The following is a 26139-nucleotide window of genomic DNA, read 5'->3' as shown; positions in this document are numbered from 1 at the left end:
CTATTGGCTATCTGTATGTCTTCTTTAGAGAAATGTTTATTTAGGTCTTCTACCCATTTTTCCATTGAGTTATTTGTTATATTGTTATTGAGTTGTAGGAGCTGTTTGTATAGTTTGTAAATTAAGCCGTTGTCAGTCTCATCATTTGCTAATATTTTCTCCCAGCCCATAGGTTGTATTTTCATTTTGATTATGGTTTCCTTTGCTGTGCAAAAGCTTATAAGTTTGATTAGTTCCTGTTTCTTTTTTGCTTTTACTGTAAGTCCGCTACGTATGAACAAGTTCTGTTCCAAGAGTGTGTTTGTAAGTCCAACTTGTTTGTAAGTCCAACAAAGTTAGCCGAGGTACCCAGGTTACACAGTCGGCTATATGGTATTGTACCATAATAGGTTTATAATACTTTTCACACAAACAGTATATAAGAAACAAACACAAAAACAAAGAAGACATTTTTAGTCTTACAGTACAGTAACTTGAAAAGTACAGTAATACAGTACAACAGCTGGGATACTGGGGGTGGCATCGAGGGAACAGGCGAGAAGAGTTACTGATTGGAGGAGGGGGAGGAGGTGGGAGGTGGTAGAGGTGAAGGAGTATCAGCAGTGGGAGACAGGGGGCAAGCTCCAATTTCACTCCTACCTGACATTGATGACACAGGTTCTGGTTCCTTGCTGGATTTAATTCGATCTACCCTCTTGAAAAAATGATCCATTGATGTCTGGGTAGTAGCTCGTTTCTTCTCATCATAGATGATGACATGGTAGCACTGGTTTGCATTCTGAACGGCTGCTGCCACCTTTGGGTTCCATTGTAGGCTCGAGCCCTGTGCCTCCAAAACTAACAGTGCCTCCTCAAATTTAGAAGATGCCCTTGGCATTTTCTGTGTCGTGAATCTCTTCAGTTCTTCAGTTACTTCTTCTTCCTCCTGTCCCTCTTCATCCTTTCTCTGCGCCTCCAATTCCATCAGTAAGCTCCTCATGTTGCACAGCAAGGAGTTCAGTGAAATCGTCCTCTTGCAGATCTAGCTCCAGCTTCTCACTGAGGGTCACTACGTTGCTGAAGACCTCTTCAGACTTCTGATCTGCCTTCTCAAATCCACAAACATCATGAACAAACTGTGGGCAAAGGTTCTTCCAATCCCCATTCATGGTGACCAACATACGCTCACACCATGCAAAGTCAATGTTTTTTATGGCCTTGTAGATGTTATAGTCCTTCCAAAATTGTCCCTAGGTTCTTCCTGATTTCTCACTTACCTTTACTGCCTGACAAAAAGTGTGACATAAATAATATTTCTTGAAAGTCGCTATAACTTCCTGGTCCATAGGATGGATGAGCAATGCAGTATTCGGTGACAGATGCACTACTTTGACGTTGGGAAAAGTCATCCATGAAAGGGGCGTGGCCCAGAGCATTGTCAAGCAGCAAAAGAATGTTTTTCTGGGACGTCCTTCTCCGAGCAATATTTCTCTACATCTGGGATAAAGTGTTGGCAAAACCAGTCCTGGAACGTGGCCTGTGTAATCCAGGATTTGGGGTTACTCTTCCACACAATAGGAAGAGAGTCATTGGCTATGTTTTTAAGGGTTCTTGGGTTCTCTGAATGATGAACTAAGAGAGGCTTCAGCTTCATATCACTGGAAGAATTGCCACCAAACAACAGTTAGCCTATCTGTTGCTGCTTTACAGCCCGGCATCAACTTTTCCTTCTTACTGATGTAGCTTCCGTCTGGCATCCTCTTCCAGTGCAGTTGTGTCTCATCCACATTAAACACCTGGTTGGGTAAATGCACACCATCATCAATAATTTCTCGAAGTGTTTCAGGAAGTTCCTGGACAGCTACCCTATCTGCACCTGCTGCCTCTCCACTTACTTTTACCTTGTTGAGGTTGGCTCTACCCTGGAACCGATGAAACCAGCCATGGCTGGCATTAAAAAATATGCCCTCTGATTCTTTCCCGTGTTTCTTCTTCAAGTCTTCATAAAGGCTTTTAGCTTTCTCTTGAATCACCATAAGCTGAGCAGGATTTAGCGCTGATGTTGATCCTGCACCTGCACACTGAGAAGTTTCTCCATCTCCTCCATCACTTTTCCGTGCTTCTTTGATATTTTGTCATGAGCATTGAATATTATATTGGCTGTGGGTTTGTCATAAATAGCTTTTATTATGTTGAGATGTGTTTCCTTTATACCCATTTTGGTAAGCGTTTTTATCATGAATGGATGTTGAAGTTTCTCAAATGCTTTTTTGGCATCTATTGAGATGATCATTTGTTTTGTGTTTTTCCTTTGTTGATGGAGTGTATCATGTTGATTGATTTGCATATGTTGAAACAACCTTGTGACACGGGGGTGAATCAAATTCGATCATGGTGTATGATCCTCTTATGTGCTGTCAGATTCGGTTTTCTAATATTCAGTTGAGAATTTTTGCATCCATATTTATCAGAGATATTGGCCTGCAATTTTCTTTTTTGCTAGTGTCTTTCTCTGTGTTGTTTTTTTTAAGTCTTTATTGAATTTGTTACAGTATTGCTTCTGTTTTATGTTTTGGTTTCTTATTTGTGAGGCATGTGGGATCTTAGCTCCACCACTAGGCATTGAACCCACACCCCCTGCACTGGAAGGCAAAATCTTAACTGCAGGACCACCAGAAAAGTCCCCATCTGTGTTTTTTTATTTTTCAGTAAATTTATTTATTTATTTATTTTTGGATGCATTGGGTGTTTGTTGCTGTGAACGGGCTCTCTCTAGTTGTGGCGAGTATGGGTTACTCTTCATTGTGGTGTGCGGGCTGTTCACTGCACTGGCTTCTTTTTTGCAGAGCATGGGCTCTAGGTGCATGGGCTTCAGTAGTTGTGGCTATCAGGCTCAGTAGTTGTGGCTCGTGGGCTTTAGAGCACAGGCTCAGTAGTTGTGGCACACAGGCTTAGTTGCTCCACGGCATGTGAGATCTTCCCAGACCAGGGCTTGAAACTATGTCCCCTGCATTGGCAGATGGATTCTTAACCACTGTGCCACCAGGGAAGTCCCCCCCATCTGGTTTTGATATCAGGGTGATGGTGGCTTCATAGAATGTCATTGGATGTATTCCTTAATCTTCAATCTTTTCGAAGAGTTTGAGAAGAATCAGTGTAAGTTTTGCTTTGTATATTTGGTAGAATTTGCCTGTGAAACCATCTGATCCTAGATTTTTGTGGGTAGGGAGTTTTTGCAAATTACAGTTTCTATTTTGCTTGTAGTGATCAGTCTGTTCAAGTTATCTATTTCTTCTTGATTCAGTTTTGTTTGGCTGTAAAAAACAACATATATTTTTAAGTTATGTTAGCAGCTAAATACTTACCATGTATTAGACCACAAAAGAGCAGAGAAAAAAATATTAAAGTATTTTTTCAAATAGAAAAAGTATTGAAATATTTTTAAGAAATTGGGATAATAGTACTAGTTACAATAATGACAAATTGTTCTGAAATTAAACACTACTTTATCTAAGATGCATATCATATGCTTATCGTTTTACTGTTTTTAAATACATGGAATGTTTTCACCTTTCTAAAGTAATTATTTTATTTTACCTGTATATTGGGAAAAAATTTTAGTTGCACATAATATAAAAAATTACACTTTAATAGGAGACATTAATCCATTTACCTTTGCTGTAGTATTGAAAATACTTAGGTTTAGAGTTACCATGTTATTGAGTACCCTTTTTTAAATTAATTAATTAATTAATTTTTTGCGGTACGCGGGCTTCTCACTGTTGTGGCCTCTCCCGTTGCGGAGCACAGGCTCCAGACGTGCAGGCTCAGCAGCCATGGCTCACGGGCCTAGCCGTTCCATGGCATGTGGGATCTTCCCAGGCCGGGGCACGATCCCGCGTCCCCTGCATCGGCAGGCGGACTCTCAACTACTGCGCCACCAGGGAAGCCCTATTTATTTATTTTTAAAGAGACTTAATTTGGGGGAGGTATAAATTATTTATTTATTTATTTATTTTTAGCATCTTTATTGGACTATAATTGCTTTACAATGGTGTGTTAGTTTCTGCTGTATAACAAAGTGAATCAGCTATACATATAAATATATCCCGATTTCTCCTCCCTCTTGCATCTCCCTCCCACCCTCCGTTTCCCACCCCTCTAAGTGGTCACAAAGCACTGAGCTGATCTCCCCATGCTATGCAACTGTTTCCTACTAGCTATCTATTTTACATTTGGTAGTATATATAAGTTAATGCCACTCTCTCACTTCGTCCCGGCTTACCCTTCCCCCTCCCCATGTCCTCAAGTCCATTCTCTACGTCTGCGTCTGTATTCCTGTCCTGCCCGTAGTTTCTTCCCAACCATTTTTTTTCTTCTTTTAGATTCCATATATATGTGTTAGCATACAGTATTCGTTTTTGTCTTTCTGACTGACTTCACTCTGCATGACAGACGCTAGGTCCATCCGCCTCACTATAAATAACTCAATTTCATTTATTTTTATGGCTGATAATATTCCATTTTATATTGAAGACGTGCAAAATCTTTTTTATCCATTCATCAGTTGATAGACACTTAGGTTGCTTCCATGACCTGGTTATTGCAAATAGAGTTGCAATGAACATTGTGGAACATGATTCTTTTTGAATTATGGTTTTCTCCAGGTATATGCCCAGTAGTGGGATTGCTGTGTCATATGGTAGCTCTATTTTTAGTTTTTTAAGGAACCTCCATACTGTTCTCCATAGTGTCTGTGTATCAATTTACATTCCCACCAACGGTGCAAGAGGGTTCCCTTCTCTCCACACCTCTGCAGCATTTATTGTTTGTAGATTTTTTGAATGATGGCCCTTCTTACCTGTGTGGGATGATACCTCATTGTAATTTTGATTTACAGTTCTCTAATGATCAGTGATGTTGAGCATTCTTTCATGTGTTTCCTGGCAATGTGTATATCTTCTTTGGAGAAATGTCTAATAGGTCTTCTGCCCATTTATGGATTGGCTTGTTTGTTTCTTTGATATTGAGCTGCAGGGGGTGCTTGTAAAGTTTGGAGATTAATCCTTTGTCAGTTGCTTCATTGGCAAATATTTTCTCCCATTCTGGGGGTTGTCTTTTCATCTTGTTTACGTTTTCCTTTGCTGTGCAAAAGCTTTTAAGTCTCATTAGGTCCCATGTTTTTATTTTTATTTTTATTTCCATTTCTCTAAGAGGTGGGTCAAAAAGGATCTTGCTGTGATTGATGTCATAGAGTGTTCTGCCTATGTTTTCCTCTAAGAATTTTATAGTGTCTGGCTTTACATTAAGTCTTTTATCCATTTTGAGTTTATTTTTGTGTATGGTGTAAGGGAGTCTTTTAATTTAATTCTTTGACCTGTAGCTGTCCAGTTTTCCCAGCACCACTTATTGAAGAGGCCGTGATTTCTCCATTCTATATTCTTGCCTCCTTTATCAAAAATAAGGTGACCATATGTGTCTGGGTTTATCTCTGGGCTTTCTCTCCTGTTCCATTGATATATATTTCTGTTTTTGTGCCAGTACCATACTGTGTTGATTACTGTAGCTTTGTAGTATAGTCTGAAGTCAGGGATTCTGATTACTCCAGCTCTGTTTTTCTTCTCAAGATTGCTTTGGCTGTTCGGGGTCTTTTGTGTTTCCATACAAATTGGGAAATATTTTGTGGTAGTTTTCTGAAAAATGCCATTGCTATTTTGATAGGGATTCCATTGAATCTGTAGATTGTTTTGTGTAGTATAGTCATTTCACAGTGTTGATTCTTCCAATCCAAGAACATGGTATATCTCTCCACCTGTTTGTGTCATCTTTGATTTATTTCATCAGTGTCTTATAGTTTTCTGAGTAAAAGTCTTTTGTCTCCTTAGGTAGGTTTATTCCTAGGTATTTTATTCCTTTTGTTGCATGGGTAAATGGGAGTGTTTCCTTAATTTCTCTTTCAGAGTTTTCATCTTTAGTTTATGAGAATGAAAGGGATATCTGTACATTAATTTTGTATCCTGCAGCCTTACAAACTTCATTGATTAACTCTAGTAGGTTTCTGGTAGCACCTTTAGGATTCTCTATATATAGTATCATGTCATCTAGTGGCAAACAGTGACAGCTTAACTTCTTCTTTTCCGAGTTGGATTCCTTTTATTTCTTTTTCTTATCTGATTGTTGTAGGTAAAAATTCCAAAAGTGTGTTGAATAATAGTGGTGAGAGTGGGCAACGTTGTCTTGTTCCTGATCTTAGTGGAAATGGTTTCACTTTTTCACCATTGAGAACAATGATGACTGTGGGTTTGTCATATATGGCCTTTACTATGTTGAGGAAAGTTCCCCCTATGCCTACTTTCTAGAGGTTTATCATAAATGGCTGTTTAATATTGTCGAAAGCATTTTCTGCATGTATTGAGATGATCATATGGTTTTTATCCTTCAGGTTTTTTAATATGGTGTATCACATTGATTTGCATGTATTGAAGAATCCTTGCATCACTGGGATAAACCCAGCTTGATTATGGTGTATGATCCTTTTAATGTGCTGTTGGATTCTTTTTGCTAGTATTTTGCTGAGAATTTTTGCATGTATGTTCATCAGTAATATTGGCCTGTAGTTTTCATTATTTGTGACATCTTTGTCTGGTTTTGGTATCAGGGAGATGGTGGTCTCATAGAATAAGTTTGGGAGTGTTCCTCCCTCTGCTATATTTTGGAAGAGTTTGAGAAGGTTAGGTGTTAACTCTTCTCTAAATATTTGATAGACTTTGCCTTTGAAGGCATCTGGTCCTGGGCTTTTGTTTGTTGGAAGATTTTAATGACAGTCTCAATTTCAGTGCTTCGGATTGGTTTGTTTATAGTTTCTATTTCTTCCTGGTTCAGTCTTGGAAGTTTGTGCTTTTCTAAGAATTTGTCCATTTCTTCCAGGTTGTCCATTTTACTGGCATATAGTTGCTTGCAGTAACCTCTCATAATCCTTTGTATTTCTGCAGTGTCAGTTGTTACTTCTCCTTTTTCATTTGTAATTTTATTGATTTGAGTCTTCTCCCTTTTTTTCTTGATGACTCTGGCTAATGGTTTTATCACTTTTGTTTATCTTCTCAAAGAATCAGCTTTTAGTTTTTTTGATCTTTGCTGTTTCCTTCATTTCTTTTTCATTTATTTCTGATCTGACCGTTATGATTTCTTTCCTCTGCTGACTTTGGGTTTTTTTGTTTGTTTCTTTCTTTCTCTAATTGCTTTAGGTGTAAGCTTAGCTTGTTTATTTGAGATGTTTCTTGTTTCATGAGGCAGGATTGTATTGCTATAAACTTGCCTCTTAGAACTGCTTTTGCGGCATCCCATAGGTTTGGGGTCGTCATGTTTTCATTGCCATTTGTTTCTAGGTATTTTTAAATTTCCTCTTTGATTTCTTCAGTGATCTCTTGGTTATAAAGTCGTGTATTGTTTAGCGTCCATGTGGTTGTATTCTTTTACAGATTTTTTTCCTGTAATTGATATCTATTCTGATAGCGTTGTCGGAAAAGATACATGATACAATTTCAATTTTCTTAAATTTACCAATGCTTGATTTGTGACCCAAGATATGATCTATCCTGAAGAATGTTCCTCAAACACTTGAGAAAGAGTGTATTCTGTTGTTTTTGGATGGAATGTCCTATAAATATCAATTAAGTCCATCTTGTTTAATGTATCATTTAAAGCTTGTGTTTCCTTATTTATTTTCATTTTGGATGATCTGTTCATTGTTGAAAGAGGGGTGTTAAGTCCCCTACTACGATTGTGTTACCTTCGATTTCCCCTTTTATGGCTGTTAGCCTTTTCCTTATGTATGGAGGTACTCCTATATTGGGTGCATAAATATGTACAATTGTTATGTCTTCTTAGGTTGATCCCTTGATGATTATGTAGTGTCCTTCTTTGTCTCCTGTAATAGTCTTTATTTTAAAGTCTCTTTTTTCTGATATGAAAATTGCTACTCTAGCTTTCTTCTGATTTCCATTTGCATGGAATATTTTATTCCATCCCCTCACTTTCAGTCTGTATGTGTCCCTAGGTCTGAAGTGGGTCTCTTGTAGACCGCATATATACCGGTCGTGTTTTCAGATCCATTCAGCCAGTCTGTGTCTTTTGGTTGGAGCATTTACTCCATTTACATTTAAGGTAATTATTGATATGTATGTTCTTATTACCATTTTCTTAATTGTTTTGGGTTTGATATTGTATGTCTTTTCCTTCTCTTGCGTTTCCTGCCTAGAGAAGTTCCTTTAGCATTTGTTGTAAAGCTGGTTTGGTGGTGCTGCATTCTCTTAGATTTTGCTTGTCTGTAAAGGTTTTAATTTCTCTGTCGAATCTGAATGAGATCCTTGCTGGGTAGAGTAATCTTGGTTGTAGCTTTTCTCCTTTCTTCACTTTAAATATGTCCTGCCTGTCCCTTCTGGCTTGCAGAGTTTCTTCTGAAAGATCAGCTGTTAACCTTATGGGGATTCCCTTGTATGTTTTTTGTTGTTTTTCTCTTGCTGCTTTTAATATTATTTCTTTGCATTTAATTTTTGATAGTTTGATTAATATGTGTTTTGGCATGTTTCTCCTTGGGTGTATCTTGTATGGGACTCTCTGCACTTCCTGGACTTGATTAACGATTTCCTTTCACATATTAGCCAAGTTTTCAACTATAATCTCTTCAAATATTTTCTCTGTCTCTTTCTTTTTCTCTTCTACTTCTGTGACCCCTATATTCGAATGTTGGTGTGTTTAACATTGTCCCAGAAGTGTCTCAGATTGTCCTCAATTCTTTTCATTCTTTTTTCTTTATTCTGCTCTGTGGTAGTTATTTCCACTATTTTATCTTCCAGGTCATTTATCCATTCTTCTGCCTCAGTTATTCTGCTATTGTTTCCTTCTAGAAAATTTTCAATTCCATTTACTGTGTTGTTCATCATTGTTTGTTTGCTCTTTAGTTCTTCTAGGTCCTTGTTAAACATGTCTTGTATATTCTCCATTCTAGTTCCAAGATTTGGGATCATATTTAGTATCATTACTCTGAATTGTTTTTCAGGTAGACTGCCTATTTCCTCTACATTTGTTTGGTCTGGTGGGTTTTTACCTTGTTCCTTCATCTGCTCTGTGTTTCTCTGTCTTCTCATTTGGCTTTGTGGACGGTGTTTGGGGTCTCCTTTACGCAGGCTCAAGATTCGTAGTTCCCGTTGTTTTTGGTGTCTGCCCCCAGTGGCTAAGGTTAGTTCAGTGGGTTGTGTATGCTTTCTGGTGGAGAGGACTGGTGCCTGTGTTCTGGTGGGTTTGTCTGGATCTTGTCTTTCTGTTGGGCAGGTCCGCATCCGGTGTTGTGTTTTGGGGTGTCTGTGACCTATTATGATTTTAGGCAGCCTCTCTGATAATTGGTGGGCCTGCATTCCTGTCTTGCTAGTTGTTTGGCATTGGATGTCCAGCACGGGATCTTACTGGTCTTTGAGTGGAGCTGGGTCTTAGCATTGAGACGGATATCTCTGGGAGGCTTTCGCCGTTTTGATATTACAAGGTGCCCAAGGTCTCTGGTAGACCAATATTCTGAACTCTGCTCTCCCAACTCAGAGGCACAGGCCTGACACCCGGCTGGAGCACCAAGACCCTCTCAGCCACACAGCTGGGGGTGAGAGCAAGAGCTAGCTTTGGTACATCTCAAAGAACACCAATGAGATTCACTCACCATTTTCTCTCCATCAGTGAAGAAAACAAAATTCAGTGTTCGGTGAGTCAGCCACCTTGGTAGCCAGCCTCCAAGAAGGCCCTAATCATACCCTAATTATCTCCCAGTCATCATGCACCTGTGTGCCTCCTCACAGTTGAAAAGGGCTGATGTTTTAACTAATAAGACATTGCAGAAATGACAAAGTGCAGCTTCCAAAGGTATAAAAGATATTGGAGCTTCTGCTTTGGTTTCTGCTAGATCACTCATCCTGGGGTAAGCCAGCTGCCATGTCATGCGGACACTCAAGCAGCCCTAAGGAGAGATTCATGTGGCAAGGAGCTGAGGCCTCTTACTTACAGCCACATGAGTGAGTCATCTCACCAGTCACAATACTTAATTTTATTTATTTATGGTTGTGTTGGGTCTTCGAGGCTGCACAGGGTTTCTCTAGTTGTGTCGAGCAGGGGCTACTCATCATTGTGGTGCATGGGTTTCTCCTTGCTGTGGTTTCTCTTCTTGTGGAGTATGGGCTCTAGGTGCATGGACTTCAGTAGTTGTGTCACGCAGGCTCAGTAGTTGTTGCTTGCAGGCTCTAGAACGCAGGCCAAGTAGTCGTGGCACATTGGCTTAGTTTCTCTACAGCCTGTGGGATCTTCCCAGACCAGGGATTGAACCCCTGTCCCCTGCATTGGCAGGCAAATTCTTACCCACTGAGCTACCAGGGAAGTCCAGTGTGCTCTTTTTTAAACCTAGTCTGTTTTCATTATTTTCTGTCTTAACTGTTGTATATTAAATAAAAAATAATAATACTCCTTTCTACCCCTCCTCTTTGAGGATGATATATGAAGAAGTATGTCTTATTTATTAATCTGAAATTTTCACCTTACTTTTAAGAAGTAATCACAGTGTCAAGTATTTAATACCTTTCACTTCCACCTTGAAAAGCATGGATATTAAAGTGCTAATATAATTACCTTCCCTAGTCTATCATTTTTACTTTTTGTTATGTATAAAAAACAACTAAAAATATGCATGGTTTGTAAGGAAATGACAAATTTCAGAAAATTCAGAATCTGCATACACTCTATACGTAGCTTCCAGATACAGACACAGAAAATTGCCAGATACTCAGAGCCCCCCTTGTCCAATTCTAGTGACTCCCCTTAAGGTTTAATATTGTTCTGGTATCTAACAAAAAGATCACTTTACCTGTATTTTGTATTTTATATAAATGTAATGGCACAGTAAAGTCACTTTTGGATTGGGCTTTTTTATTTTATGTTGTTTATGAATACGCCTATATGGTTGCCTGTTGTTGTTGTCATGCACTGACACTGTTGCAAAGGATTCCATAGTGTAAATATTTAACTATTAATTAATTTTTTCCAAAATGTATTACAATATGAGTGATTTTCAGTTTGGGTCTATTGAGAATTGCACTGGTATATACATACTAGAACTTGAGCTTTGGTGGTATGTGTATAAATTATTGTTCAATATACATGTAGTCGTAAAATTTTTGACTCATAGCTTTCATCTGTTTATCTTTTAAGATACTTCTAAATATTTTCAAAACATTTGTATGATTTTTCATCCTCAGCAGCAGTGAATGAGATTCAAGGATTACACACATTCTTGTCAAACTTGATAATACCTGTCATTTTCATTTGAACTTTCTGGTTGGTGAGTGATAATTCCAGGTATGACTTTTTTGCATTTAATTGACTACTAAGAAGCCAAGCATCTTTTGATATGTTTACTTAACGTTCTGTACTCTCTTTCTTGAAATATCTTTTGGTATATTTTTCCCATCTTTGCTATTACATTATCTTCTTATTGAAGACTTTTTTTTTTAACATCTGAAGACTTCCTATTTAGGAGTTTTAAATATATACTTGATATAAGTTCTTCTGTCTTTCTGTCTTTCCTCTTTCTTTAGATGAGTGTCAGTTTTTAATGTTAATAACATCTAATTTGTTATTTTCCTCTATTTAGTCTTATTTCTATTTATTTATGTAATCTTATCTGTTGCAGAACACATTATATATTCTAAACCACAAATATGTTTTCGTTTCTTCAATAAATCTAATTGTTAAGCTTTAAATTTAAGTTAACTTTCTGAACTAAATATGTTGTATCATAGTGAGCATTAATTTGTCTGTGACAGCTGAAAGGTTACATTTATTCAGAAAATGTTGTATTCAGCTTTCTTTTCATTTGCTCCTACTTCTCATTGATTCACAGAGGTAAACATCACTTCATCCATGGATCTGACTTTTCTTGATTTCTCATGGTCATTCTCATTAATTCTTCTTGCCTCATGAAATCTTTAGGCATTGCATTATTCCACAAAAGCAAAAAGCTTCCTTGGGCCTTTTTCCTCAGAAGATTGATTATTCCCACATTTTAAATGGGAGATTGCAATAAGTTAGGAGAAAATGCCACAGGGGTCTCTCTCTTTTTTTTTTCTTTCACATCTTGTATCAGCCTCTGCTTGCACTCTGTGTTCAAAGATTTTTGTACAACACAGTGATAGAAGTGCCAGGTGTTTCTCTCCTTGGGGCAAAAGACAGATTAATTACCTGACAAATAAAATAAAGACAGTGTCCTTCTCTGTTCACATGTTGGAAAGGACTGCTTGCATCCTAATTTAAAAGTTTCAGGTGAGTGAAGCTTAAGATTCCAAAGCTTTAATCCATATTTGCACCATGCACAGCATCCAACAGGACTGCTTTACATAACCCCATGAGACTTTTGTGTGCAAGTGAAATAGATAAAAATATAAAACTATTGCTGTCTTTTTGGGTCATAAAAAATAATTTTTGTCTCATTTAAAATATTTTTTTTTCTAAAATCCAAAAACGTGACAGGCTAAAATATTGGAATTTCAAATATGGTAAAACCCCTTTTGAACGATGCGAAGTGTGACTTCTTTGTAGTGCTGATTTGCATTGCCCACTTGCTTGGTTGGCCAAAAAGGGCCTACGCATTTTTTCCTTAATATATTCAGGAAAAAAAAACGTACGCCCATTTTGGCCAACTGCATCATTGTCGAAGTTCTGCCGCTTTTCATGTGCTTTAAAGGCGACTCCGATCTACCTCTTGAAAACGGTTTCCTGCAATTCTGCCTTGTTTTCAAATCCTCTTCGTTGCCTTACCTCAATAAGGTACGAAAGTTATCATTTATTATCCTGCAGGTTTGTGAATTTTAGTGCCTCTGAGATCCATTTTTCAACTCGCCTTTTTGGGAGCTGGCCTCCAAACCGCAGGATTGCTTCAGGCCCTATTCTGGTTCCGGGGGGCAGGCAGAGCCTTTGGTTAATTCTTCTTCCTGATTGGAAATTAGAGTGACATGTGTCTGTCCAAACACCTAGAGCTCATCTCTCATTGGTTCCCCCTCTACCCGTTCAACCTCTGGACAAATTGCAAACTGTACGAAACAGGAGGTTAAAGGTGCTGATTCTCCAAGTGGGGAGATTGTTGGTAAAGCAGCTGGAATGGCGAACCCAAGCACCACGAGATGAAAAATGAGGTGCGTTTTAGAAACGTTTCCCGATCATATGGTGTACCATCCTCTGGGTTTCCCATGCATGTTTTAGCTGTAGGAAGATTCCCTTGAACCTGGAGATTTCTGACCCATGGAATGGGTAGCACGCAGTATTACTTTAAAGGGTCTGCATTTGCTCACGCAACCTCACCAATCCGGTTGCCCCCAAGAGTGTCCAGCCTTATGTCTCTTCCAGCTGTGGGTCTAGATGTGGTCAATCCAGGTTGCACCACAGCCACTGAAAGAATTTTGTAAGAACTTCTCTCTCTTTCACTATCTTTGCTTTTTTTTGTAATTTGTATTTATAATGGGATTTAGCTGATTTTCAGTGCTGTGTTTGTGCCCCTTTATACCCACTATTTTCACTTACCAAGAAATATCAATAAATACTTTTTAAGATTCTTACTACGCGGATATATTCTTCTGTGGTGAATAAGGTGTGTTGAGTCCAGTTCACTGAGCAATGAGTATGTCTTCTCTATTACATATTTGGTTGATTGAACGGTATCTGTGCTAATTTCAAACTGTTGTTTTATGCATCACCCCACCTCACCTTTCCCCTTAAGCAGCCATAAGTGTGTTTTCTAAATGTGTGACTCTGTTCTGTTTTGTAATTTAGTTCATATAGCGATTTTTACTTTCCGTCTATAACTGATATCTTATGATAAGTTTCTTTATCTGTGTGACGTATTTCTCTTAGAATCATCGTACCTAAATCCACTCATTATGCTGCTACTAGCCTTAGGACATTGATTTCATGGCTGAGTGATATTCCATTGTACATAAGTACTACAACTTGTTTATCCATTTTTCTCTTTCATGAGATACTTAAGGTGTACCTGAGTCGAGGATTTTGTGAACACAGCAGCCCTAAAATTTGGGGTGCCTGTGTCCTGTCGATTTTTGGTTTTCTCAAGATATAAGCCCATGAGTGGAAGTGCCCTGTGCTCTGTAGCTCTGTTTTTTAGATGTTTTAGGAAACACCATACAATTTTCGAGAGTGGCCGTTGGCAATTTATATCACGCCCATCAGCGTAAAAAAGCCCCCTTTTCTCCTTGACTTGCCCTGCATTTCTGGTTTTTACACTTTTTCAGCATGGCCCTTTTGACCAATGCCTAGTGAGACTTCTTTGCAGTGTTGATTTGCATTGCCCGCTTGTTTGGTTGGCCAAAAAGGGTGAATGCGTTTTTTCCTGAATATATTCAGGTGCTCACCAGGGCATGTAGCAGGTGTGGGTGAGTGTCACGTAGCGCACACCCAGCGCATAGAAGGTACACAAGATGGAGAGGCTACTGTCCAGTGAGTGCCCGCCCTCCACACCAGTAAGGCAAGCCAACTTCCGGGTATTGTTGAGAGCTGGGGGCACATAGGTCAGATGATCATTTTCAGAGGCAGGGGTAGCTTACTGAAGTCCCTAACACCCACTACCACCACTCTGTTTACCTTTTTTTTTGGCCGTGCCATGCAGCATGAGGGCTCTCAGTTCCCCCACCGGGAATCAAACCCGACCCCCCTGCAGTGGAAGCGTGGAGTCTTAACCTCTAGACTACCAGGGAAGTCCCCCGTCTACCTTTAACTGAGGTCACAAGCTCCAGCTCAGAATAGGAGGCACACATGAGGCGGATGAGGTCAATTTGTTCCAGGATGAGGCGCACAGCATCCCGTTCGTGGGTCTGGCATGGGACGTAGGCTGACCAGAACTGAGGGAAGGCCAGGGCTTAGTTTGGGCATTGGAACTCCTTGGGCTTCTCATAGCCTCCTCAGCTGGCACAGCACTTACTGTGCCCAGAAGTCACATGTAATGCGTTGCTTTTTCTGTGGTACTTGGAAGCCCGTCAGGTGGGCTCACTGTGACCCCTGTAGCCCCCAGCATCCTTGGCATGGCACTTTCTAGGTCACTATGGTAACTTCGTTCCAATGTGACTAACCTGTGGTCTCTGTGGCCCCCAAACTGCCCCACATTCCCCAGCAGCCATGGTGGCACCTTGTGTGTCCCTTTGGTACCTGGCCACCCACGAGACCATCTTTCAGCCTGTCCAAGCTGGTCTAGCCATGGCTGAAATTGCGCAGATTACCATGGTATAGCCCATTGTGGTAAAACTGCCTCAGGACCAGGGGCATGTTGTTGTGGCTGGAGGGAGGTCAAGGCAAATGGGTGGGCTCCTTAGGTCTTGGGATCGGGCAGGACACATTGCCTGGCCTGGGCCAGCCTGGGGGTCCCCCACCTCACACTGTCACACAGACTATACTAGGAGCAGCTGAGTCCTGGGCTGAGGATTTCCCACCAGGGAGGGGATGACAGAGAAGGGGAAGGGCATCCATAGATGATGGAGAGGACATCCAGGGGTGGTGTGAGGGAGCCTCCCCAATAGCGCTACATGCTCCGGACCTCCTCCTCTGCCCAGGGCCAGGCTAGGCCCCCACCAGCCCCCAGCAGCCCGCACACACTGCAGCCACCCTTCCACAAGCGGGAAGTCCCGCATCAGGGCCCGCGTGCACTCCCGCGGACTTGGGGTGCTGGAGGTGCCCAGCGTGGTCTGCACGAGGGTTACCGGTCACAGCAGCAGACCCAGCAGGAGCAGCAGGCACAGCAGAGGCCGCTGGCTGCGTGCACAGGGACCTTTGAGGCCCCCGGGCCGCAAGCTGCGCAGGGCAAGGCAGGCGGGCAGAGGCGGGTCTGAGAGGGGCGGGCGATGGGGTTCTGCCCGTCGACACAGGCCACCCAGCGGTGCGGCCTCGCGAGGGGGGCGGGGTGAGGGAGGGGATATAGAGTCACAGGACCCTGCGACCCGTGTGCGGAGAGCCACGATCCGGATCCGGGAAGCCCGGCAGCCACAGGGCGGCACTGCCCTCCCGCCCCCTGCTCAGAGGCAGCTCCCGCGGGCTAAGCTGGCCTCTGCTGAGAGCCCACTCGCCTCCCATCGCGGGTTCCCTCCGCCCCCGCCCCTCTTCCCACACCCACTGCTCCGAGGGGGCGCCCTAGGGTGCTCTCCCCCGCCTCTAACCTTCCTGTCCAAAATGGGGTGCTTCTCTCAGAGGGCCACCTGCAGCCCGTGGCCTCCTGGGAGCACACCTCGTCCCCATCTGCCTGCAGCCGGCCCCGCCCACCCCGAGAGCTGCGTGCGAGGGTCTCTGTGGCCACAAGTGCTCTGGGCTCCCGGTTTCCCGGTACTGGGCCATGGGGGCTGGTGTGGGGGAAGAGATAATTTCTGGAAATGGGGGGGTAACCTTGTGAGCTCTGGATTCAGGAGGGAGCCCTCTGCCCCCGACCTTCTCTCTCCTCCTACTTGACTCCCCAACCTGCATGACCATTCTCTGGGGACTTGAACCAGCGCCTGGGAACTATCAGGAACCTCCCCCACTTCTGTCAGCCAGCCTCAGGAGAGCGCCCTCAGGAGCTGCTACACCTCCCCAGGGCCTGAATAGAGGGACTTTTGGGATGTGAACTGAACAACCTTCTGGGGAGAGTCAACACCCTTTTACTCAACAGAGCAGGAACTCAGTCAGTAGGCTATTTGTGTGGAAGGAAATGAAGTCGCTTCCATGGCAGAAGAGCCCCCGCCGCAGCAACCTTCGTCCCAGAGCTGCTGGCTGACCTTCTGGCCAGGATCCCTCCTACCTCAGCGTGGAAGGCCCGGCCTCGTGGAGAAGTGTAGGTTCTGAAGAAAGACCTGGCACCTGGGTTCTGCTGCTACGCTTGCCTTATCTCGTGGCCCTTGTGGCTCTAGCTTTCCCAGAAACCTCAGGGGCTAAGTGCCTGTGCTTGCTCAGAGGCCACACGCCATTCCCCATTTCCAGCCTCAGGCCCTCCCTCTAGCTGCCTCCTCTAGGGACCCCCTCCCCCCAACACACACACACACACACACACACACGCACACTGGGGATGTGCCTTCTCACAGCAGCTCAACCACTGAGATGATTTAGGGACTGTGCCCAAACTCCTGCATCCCCAGCCTCTCAAGTTTTTGCTCTGATCCCTGGCACCCCCTGGAGCTGTTCCACCTTTGGAACCTTCCCCAGGTGGCAGGAGTGCCTAGCACAGGGCTAGTGACCTAAGTCTGAGCACTGGCGACCCTACAAATCTGTTACAGAAGAACATTTTATTGAGCAGTAAGGGACGCCACTGGGCACGGAAAGGCCTGGCAATAAAGGAGCATGTGAACCTCGGGGCAGGGTGCGTGCTGCTTGACTCTCCATCCTGTTCTTGCTTCAGGGAGCAGGGCTTCCTCAGCCTCTCTGTCCTGCCTCCTGAAACCCCAGGCAGGAGGCTCTTTGGGAAGCCACAGATTGCTGCTTTCAGTTTCAAAACCCCAGCTCCCCACTGGTTTGTGGTGGTGGCCGCTGACAATGGCTCAGGGCAGGAGCCCACGTGGTAGACTGCTAAGGCTTCTCTGCACCCTGTCTCTGCTCCTGCATCCTCCTCGGCTCGCAGAGGGCAGACTTCACTTTCTCCAGCTCACAAAGGGGCCCGTGAGGATTGAGCAGAGGAATGCCAGGTTTTCTTCCAGGCCAGCTTCCGCCCTGGGATGTTCAGGGCAGACTCTCATTTCAAACCTCACTTTCTGAGGCTCCTTGCTTATGGCCATTTAGTGTGCAGGGAGGCTCCTGGCTGAGGAAGGCTGACAGAACGACGCAGGTTCTAATCTGTGGTAGTGGGCGGTGGGAGGGGCGGGAGGGGTCACTGCAGGAAGAGGCATTCGCTGTCTTAGGCAGTTAAACCATTGCCCTGTCTTCAGAATGGTTCAGCCAGCAAGATTCTGTGGAGTCCGCCTCCTGGCACCATGCTACAATCGACGGATTTTGGGTCTGGAGCAACCGAGATCTTCGTCCGACTCTTCCGGAGCGTGCTTTCTCTCGGGAGCACATCTGGGGACTGGCTTCTCGGCTTCCGCCTTTGCTGGCATGGCCAAAGGAGCATCCCCGTAGGCCCGGTAGCCACCAACCAGGCAGTATGTCTCCCCATGCCGGCCCAACTGCGTTTCTCCACACCCTCGGTTGAGGACATGGTAGTGACCAGGTGTAGGAGGAGAAATGGGAGCCACAGCTGCTGCAAAGAAAGTCAGAACTGATCAGTCACTTCTGCTGTACACAGTCTCCTGCCAGAATTTCCCTCTCATGTCTCTCCCAGTTTCTGGCTGAAGACCTTTAATCTACTTGACATCCAAAACACAGACTTGGCCCATCACCTCTATGAGTCCCTAGAGAAGGGACACTGGCTGCAAAAGCAATTCCTAGAGCCTACGGCTGCATCAGGTGAGGTAGTCTCTTCACCGTTGCCAGGGAAAACAGTAGAACCCGAAAGAAATTGCAATCATGATCCTCTCCATCTCTCCCTTCCACAACAGAGAAAACATTTCTTGCAGTGTGTCACTTCTGAGGCTTTAATGGAAACGTCTTTCAAGTTTTGGAAAAAGATAATCTAATATAAATTGGTTAAGGACCCCTCCCGCTTTGGCAACCCCTCTTGAGCCCCATTTATAATGCCTGTTACAACCACACTGAACTCTAGCCCTCTGATACTTTTATCTAGATTAGAACAAGGCCAAATACTGAGGCAGAGTGATCAGGAGACTCAGAACCGGGTTCTGGGTACCAAGTTTAGGCTCACATCCACCCAGCCTCCTGGGACACCATCTGCTCAGCCCTCCAGTCTCACTAGCACTTCATCACCCCCCTTGGTTCTTCCGGTCTTCCCATGAATAAGGCACCACCCTCTCCCCTAGTACTCAGCAGCTCAGTATGGGATGTGTCTGAGGGGACCGATATAGATGTGTACATGACAGCACAGAGGTGCCTGGGTTTGAAGGTGTGGTTCAAGAGTGGCCCTCTTCCTCAAACTGCTCCGTTTACTGTCTGCCAACAAAAATGCACTTGCCTTTTGCTAAGAGGCCAATCAGGAAAGGGTCTGAATGGAAGCATCCTGTAGCCCAAAGCAGAAGGCAACATTTATAAAGATCAGAAGCTTCCTGAACACTAGTTCAGGGATGACCTTTCACTTGTCCTCAGCAGTGAGCACTGTGGGACCCTGAAGGTGTCCCAGGTCACTGGTATTACTTACAGCTGGGAAAGTGCTGAGGTTTACGTAGTGGGCAAGCCCCACAGGAACATGTGGCAGCCAGGAGAGGTTGTGTGTACACCATGCCTCTTCTACAGGTGCTCGGTCTCGGTGTACCTGCTGCACTGCCCAGCCAGGGAACAGAGCACAGGTTTGAGTAAATATAGACGATCCGGTCAGACATTCTCTCTCAGACAACCAAAGAGATGGGTATCTGGTGGAGAACTGGTAGGGCAGTTTCTCTGAGGGCAGCACATTTCCATAGTTATGCTGCCATGGAAACTGTGAGAAGGCCTGTGAGGTCATCACTACCCAGTGAGGTCATAATAAGGAACCTGTGACTTGCGGTCAGGCTTCAGGAGGAGGGGCAGTTTTGTGGAGGAGAGCAGGGTGGAGGCAGAGGTACTCTGCCTGGTCCCTCACACCTGGGCCTCCCCACCCATGCCCTAGTCTAGTAGACACCCCACGTGGGGCGTGCAGGTGGGCTGGTACAGCCCCAGGGGCCCCAGGAGGGCAAGAGAGACCCACATTCTGAAATTGGCTTGAGAGGCAAGATTAACGTTGAGACAGCTACGTTGTATGGCACTGACCCTAAGAGGCAGAGAATTGTGTGGACTGGGGAATCAGGGAAGGCTCCTTGGCAGTGGGCCTGAAGGACAAGTGAGATTTGGACCCATGGGGAAGAGAGGGAAGACATTCCAGTTTGGAAGAATACAAGCAAAGACACACTCTTCTCGACCTTGTCCTGCCCCAAATATAAATTCATAGAACCCTCACATTTTTACACCTGAGGGCTTAGAAAAACCAAGATGTTAAGGAGCCTACCCAGTGTTACACAGCTAGTGGAGAGGGGTTCTGCTCGATGGTTACGTTCATGTCGGGGCTCCGGATTTACAGCTGATAGGAATGTGAGGACAAGCTCATGCCGTTTCAAACATTTCCAAGTGATACTGAGAGAGATGTTAAAGGTGCAAAATGAGGGTGCTGAATGACCTCACAAAGTGGGAACGGTGGGCCCATTTTAATATGAAATTCAAAACAAATTCATGACAAAAGGACATAATACAAAATGACAACATAATCATTACACTCCCCTCTCCCCTAGAAGTAAAAATCATTATAATCCTCTCTCTCTCCACCATGAAAGGATGAGATAAAGGCTCAGCAGCAGCCCCCGTGAAAATCATGGTCAACACTGTGAAGAGGGGTTAGTAAGACAACTTGGTCCGACTCAGAGAAGGAAAGAGACAACTCTGCCCTTAGCCTGATCAGGCCCACAGGAAGGAACCACATTTGGGGCAGCTTTTGATAGTGTGGCAATGAGAGAGAACCTTCTTTAGGAGGGGACTCCCTGTTGCCGACCTTGAAAAAGCAAAGATGGGACCTTCGTTTACTGGGGCTGTTGCAGAGGGGATGTGCCCAGGAGGTAGAGACTGCTTGGACTACCCTTTTAGAGGTTGGGCCACCCTGGTTGAGAACCACAGCACCTTCTGTCCCTAAACTGCTTGAATCAGTGGGTGCCCGTTAGGACAGACGAAGTCAGGCCTCATTGGAGCAGACTGCCTTTGGGAGTGGTAGAAGGTAAAATGTGAAGGGGAATGCTTGCTCTGGCGGAGGTTTGTCATGGCAGGTGGGCCAGCATGAGACCATTCAGAATCTCCAAGGCTCCAGAGATTTCTTGGCTGGGAGCATCCCTCTGATGTGGTGTGGGGACTCCTACCTTAACAGGACCTGGCTGGGCATCTGGGGGAGGCAGAATAAACGGTTTATTAACTTAAGAGAGCGAGAGAATCACCTGGGGGGTTCCACCAAACCACTTAAAAAGCCTTGTACCTGGATTCTTGAGCCAACCCTCAGAAAACTTATCTAGATCTGGAGTAGGGCTCAGGAAGCTGCACTTTTCATAAGCTTCCTGGGCAGTCCCACCACAGTGGTCCATGGATAGAGAGACCAAATTATTGTGTATTCTCGGTTGCTTTTGGGAGTCAAAGTGGTCAATATAAAAAACTGCAGCAGGCATATGTATAAACAGGGAATATTCAAGGCAAGCAGAGGTGTATAGTTATTCTATGCATGACTCAGATTTGAGAAAAGCTAGCCTGGTGGTTAAAGAACACAACCCTGAGGACAGACAGACCAGATTCTTTCCTACTGACTTGTGTGATTTTGACCAAGTTCTTTTATCCTTCTGACTGTTTCTTCATATGGAAAAGAGCTATGACTGTACATTTAGCACAATATTCTCTTTCGGCAAAGGTTGCTCTGGGTCCATTTGTGTTCTCTGCAACTTAACCCTTTCCAGTGCACAAGCATTTTTAAGTTGTTTGGTGAAGTATTACATTTGACTTTCAACAGTTCATTACTTTGGGCAAAGCTTATATAATGCTGCAGAGACTAGAACCTATGCAGAGATAGTGAGAGGATGTTATAAGCTTATTCTGCTGGTTTATAAAAAAGTTTAACCTTTTCTTCTCTTCCTCCACCTGCCACCAAGAGAAGAGAAAGAAGGCAGAGCCTGGAAATGCACACCAAGCAATGTTTCTGTGTCAGTTTGCCTTTTATTCCTCTGCCAGTACTTCCCAGAGAGATTTCACCAAAAGTGCCTAAGCTTGCCATGGCCATTGTTGTGAAGAAAATTTCTCTTTATTGCTAGTCACATCCCCTTTTCCTTCTCCTGGAGGCTTAATGGATGTTTGGGGGCAGGAAACAAAATTTAAACTAAAACATCAATTGAAACAGCCTTCGTCCTAAGTGTGGTAGTTTCGAGTGTGAATCTTCTCACGGTCTACTGAATTCTGCCCCAGTGGACACTGTTATTAAGGGGCACCCATAGAAACATCGCTTATTGTTAGAAACCATGACATAACACAGAGCCAAGATCGACATTATTCTTCACGTGAAAGACTACAGAGAGCCAAGCTCAGTAGTTCACCCTCAAGTGTTGTCCAGCAACTTACCTTTTGAAGCCAGACAGCAGCCCGGGTCTTCAGAAGGTGACTAGGCAGCCCAGAGCACCCTACTGACAAGTGTGCTCACCCATCCAGCACAGAGGGAAAGGTCCCTGTTATGGCATCATATATAAGCCTGCTGCAATAAGGTTTGCTGGTGCAAAGGCTCTCTCACTGAGGACCCCAGTCCTGGAAGGCTTCTCCTCTGGCGAGCTGCCAGTTCAATCTTCTGAGCCAGGCTCACGTCCCGGGGATGGGTCACAAAGCTGATGACAGTAACTGTCACCTCGATCCTCACCCGGCCCACCCTCCCTGCTCTGTGGATGTAGTCTTGCAGGGTGAGAGGGAAATCATAATTGATGACTAGCTCCACCTGGGTGCTGTCCAGGCCCTGAGAGGCGATGTCTGTGCAGAGAAGAATGTCTCGGGAGTCCTTCTGGAAGGACTGGAAGATGCCTGCTCTCATTGAGGCTGGCATTTGTCCCTGCAGTCTTAAGTGTTGGATTTTGTGGTCATCCAGAATACATACCCCAGCCAGTTCACAGTGCTGTAGCAATTACAGAACACCAGAACAGTTCCTGCGGCGCCAGTCTTTATGCTCTGTCATGCTGCCTAAGGATCTGTACCAACCCAGTCACCTTCTCTGTTCCCTTCGGCCTCATGAATGTCTGTCTGACATGAGGCATGATGCAGTGGAGCTTGTCACTGGTAACGGGGGTTAGAGAGTCTAAGCTGGCAACTTTACTCAGCAGCTGGCCTACACCTTCGGGAAATGTGGCACCCACCAGCACTAACTGAGCTTTGGGATTGAAGGGGTCTTTTATGTCAGCTGAGCCTTCTGCTATATGGCTCCCCTCCAAGATGTAATCCACCAGTTCCAGGAAGATTTCATCCAACAGCGTGTCTGCATCATCCAACACCAAGAAGGAGAGCTGCTCCAGGCTGATCAGTTGAGTTTTCAGGGCCTTCCACAGAGCCCCCGGAGTGGCCACCAGAATATCTGCTGGAGGTTGTTTGGACAGTTGCAGCCTGATCCTCCTCATGCCATGGCCTCCCCCTAACTCCCGCACCTGGAGGTCCAAGGAGCTGCCCAAGGCCTGGGCCACAGCACGCACCAGTTCGGCTAATTCTCAAGAAGGCACAAGAACCAGGCCTCGAGGAGCAGGGATACGACAGGGGTCCAGCCTTGGCTGGCCCAACAGCCGTTGAAGGAGAGGTAGCATGTAGCTGAGAGTTTTGCCACTGCCGGTTTCTGCGGTGCAGAGAATGTGGCAGCCCGAAGAAGTGGGGGAATGGTACTCAACTGCACGTTTGTGGGCCAAACAACTTCGGGAGCAGCCTCTTGTAGTGCGCTCAGAACGGGGAGCTCCAGACACTTCAGTGCAGCTGCCCTTGGGCGAAAGGTTCCGCAGCGCTGGAGCCTCATGTTGCGCGCACTCGATGGAGAAATGGTCCGCGTGGGTGCACCGATTCCCCCAGCCCCACGAAGAGAGTGGCGCGGGTTCCAAGAGCCCATCGTGAGGTGAGCCGGCTGGTTCAAGTCGGGTCGCCGCACTGACATCAGCGTCAGCCCAGGACGCGCCAGCATCGGCCGTGGGGGGGCTCCGCTGGCCGCTATGCCGCTCTTCCTGCCGCCGCTGTAGAGCCCGCGGGATGCGCACCACGGGCAGAGGCTCGTTGGGACCGCGGACCGTCAGGTCCCGGCAAGGCGCCAGAAGCAACCGAGCCGCGAGCGACAACAGCCGAAGCCGCCGTGCGAGAGCCATACACCCCTTGTTGCGGGAGAGGTGCACGACAGTGACGTCACAGGCGCGCCAAGGCCTCGCGGACGGTGGCCGGCGCGGCTCAGTAAGGCCCGCGGACTCGGCGAACTGTGTGGAAGGAGCGGGATCTGTAGAGCTCAGCAGCGGCGAGGTCTGTAGGTCCGAACCGGGGATGGTGACTCCAGACCCCCGCCAACCTTGGGGAAGGGCGCGCGGCGGAGGCAGGACCGGGGTCCGACGATGCGCGGCGATGGGGCCCTGGCATTACGAACCAGGAGGGCGGAGGGCTTCTGGCGATCCGATGTCCGATCCCTGCCGTGCTCTTTTGTCGCCCTCACAGCTCCTGTCATGGCTTGGCCAGTTCGGGTCTCCCCGTGACTTATGATGAGGGTGCGGCGATGTTTTCCCAGATGTGGTCCCCGTGTAAGGTCTTTGAATACAAGTATTTATTGAGAGTCTGAGTGAATGGGTCAGGCCTGGGGGCCGAGACCAGGAGTCCGGAGTCGTAGGTCCAGGCTCACCCTTCCCTTAGAGCTCCCCAGAGAGCTGAGGGCCCCGAGGGCAAGCTGATGGCTTTCAGCGTATCTTCTCTTCAGTCAAGAGAACTCATCTCTTGGTACTTTTCCCCTTTCTTTTCAGCTGAGGTTCATTCTCCCCTCCCTTGTCACCCTTTCCAAATTCTCATCCTGAACCCACTGCTTTCTTGGGTAGTTCACCTCCAACGGCTTTCCAGTCAGATACCTCAATTCCGTAAACGGCAGAGAGGAGGGTCCTGCTACAGGTTTGTGTCTTGTCTCACAAAGCCACGGTCAGGCAGAATATTTTACTTTAGTTCAGTTGTTCAGGTTGCCAAAAAGCCTTAGACAACAGGTACTTCCTGAACGGATACCGAAAATGGATGTCCGATCATTTCTGTAATTTCCAGTGTCTTGGGTAGGAGATAAGGTAAACGTGGATTATTCACCTGGGAGGTTATTAACATCTGGCGAAAGAGTTTTACTTTCATCAGATACCGTTATAGAGATAAATACTATCAAATTTCAAATAGCATTTTGATACACGATAGACGTTCTGGAGAGTTGAATGCTAAGCCAGCAGAGGAGAGGGTTTTGAGTCCTCATGGGTGAACAGAGTCACTGGAAAGAGCAGTGGCTCCTGAGTGAGGGTGATTTTGCCATCACCCGTCCTCCAGAACGTTTCACAATGGCTGGAGACATTTTTCTTTGTCACATCCGGGGTGTGGGGGGTCGGCGGTGCTGCAGACATCTAGTGGGTAGTGGCCAGGATGCTACTACATATCGTACAAGGCATAGGACAGCCCTCCCCACCACCCCAAAAGAATTATCTGGCCCAAAATGTCAATAGTGTGCTATGGAGAAACCTTGGATAGAGGCTGAGGACTGAAGAGAGGCTGAGGTTCTCACATGTACTCTCACATCGGGTTGTCAGTCACATTTGCCAGACCCTTGTGTGGCCCTGCCCCTTTCCTAGAATCTGTAGCAGGCACACTGATGCCATTGCTTGTCATGGCCTTGGGATGAGAAAACCTTGGGGGCTCCTCAAAGTCATAAACACAGGAAGGAAGGAGTGATTTAGGAGGGTGACGTGGGAGAAGAGAGCTTTAGGAAGAACAAAATTGTCCTCATGTGTTTGGGAAATGTGCCAGATGGAAAAGAGATGAGGTGTGCCATGGGGTGTACCATTGCAGAAGGCAGACTGGGACTGATGCGTGACAGGGAGTCAGATTCTGAACTTGATGTAGACTGCTGTAGCAACTAGAAGTGCCTAGACCTGTCTAGACAGTGCTGGGTTTTCTGTCACTGCAAAGTTCATGTATAGGCTGATGACCAGTGACTGGTGATATGAAAGAGGGGATTTCATATAAAGGATGCTCTAAGATATTGTGATTCTACACCACTTTTACGATTCTTTCCCAGAACTCGGAGCTCCTCGTTCGTTGGCTGAAGAGCTCCTTGGATGTCTGCTCTGACAAGTTTCATCCATTTACATGTGCCACTCATTTTTCAGGTACAAAACAAAGAATCGCTTTGCACAAAGCCAGAAGGGATACACTGAAAGAATGATCAGAAAAGAATAATACACAGGTAAGCATTTACATTGACTTTCTCCACATATTTGAGACAGGGTAGGGTAGCTG

General features: G+C 45.2%; 2 long non-coding RNA genes and 1 pseudogene across 6 annotated transcripts in view; 1 reads left to right on the top strand and 2 right to left on the bottom strand.

The window, feature by feature from the left end:
• Nucleotides 1-26139, top strand: part of LOC132490890 (uncharacterized) — a 66279-nt gene that overhangs the window by 21512 nt on the left and 18628 nt on the right. For 4 of the 5 annotated variants that reach the window (XR_009532615.1, XR_009532613.1, XR_009532611.1 and 1 more), the window contains one exon: nucleotides 26010-26086. This is a non-coding gene — a long non-coding RNA (uncharacterized LOC132490890). Of the gene's footprint in view, nucleotides 1-24020; nucleotides 24133-26009; nucleotides 26087-26139 lie in introns of those variants that run through there. The other variant, XR_009532614.1, reaches the window with a different exon arrangement.
• LOC132491048 (dipeptidase 2-like) lies at nucleotides 14426-16137 on the bottom strand (annotated as a pseudogene).
• On the bottom strand, nucleotides 17301-22457 carry LOC132490891 (uncharacterized). The gene is made up of 2 exons (XR_009532616.1): nucleotides 22228-22457; nucleotides 17301-18262 (listed from the first exon to the last, which is right to left on the bottom strand). It is a non-coding gene; the product is annotated as an uncharacterized LOC132490891 (long non-coding RNA).

The sequence above is a fragment of the Mesoplodon densirostris genome, chromosome 5 (assembly GCF_025265405.1).
Source record: "Mesoplodon densirostris isolate mMesDen1 chromosome 5, mMesDen1 primary haplotype, whole genome shotgun sequence".
Lineage (NCBI taxonomy): Eukaryota > Metazoa > Chordata > Mammalia > Artiodactyla > Ziphiidae > Mesoplodon > Mesoplodon densirostris.
This window is presented reverse-complemented; position numbering and strand designations above follow the sequence as displayed.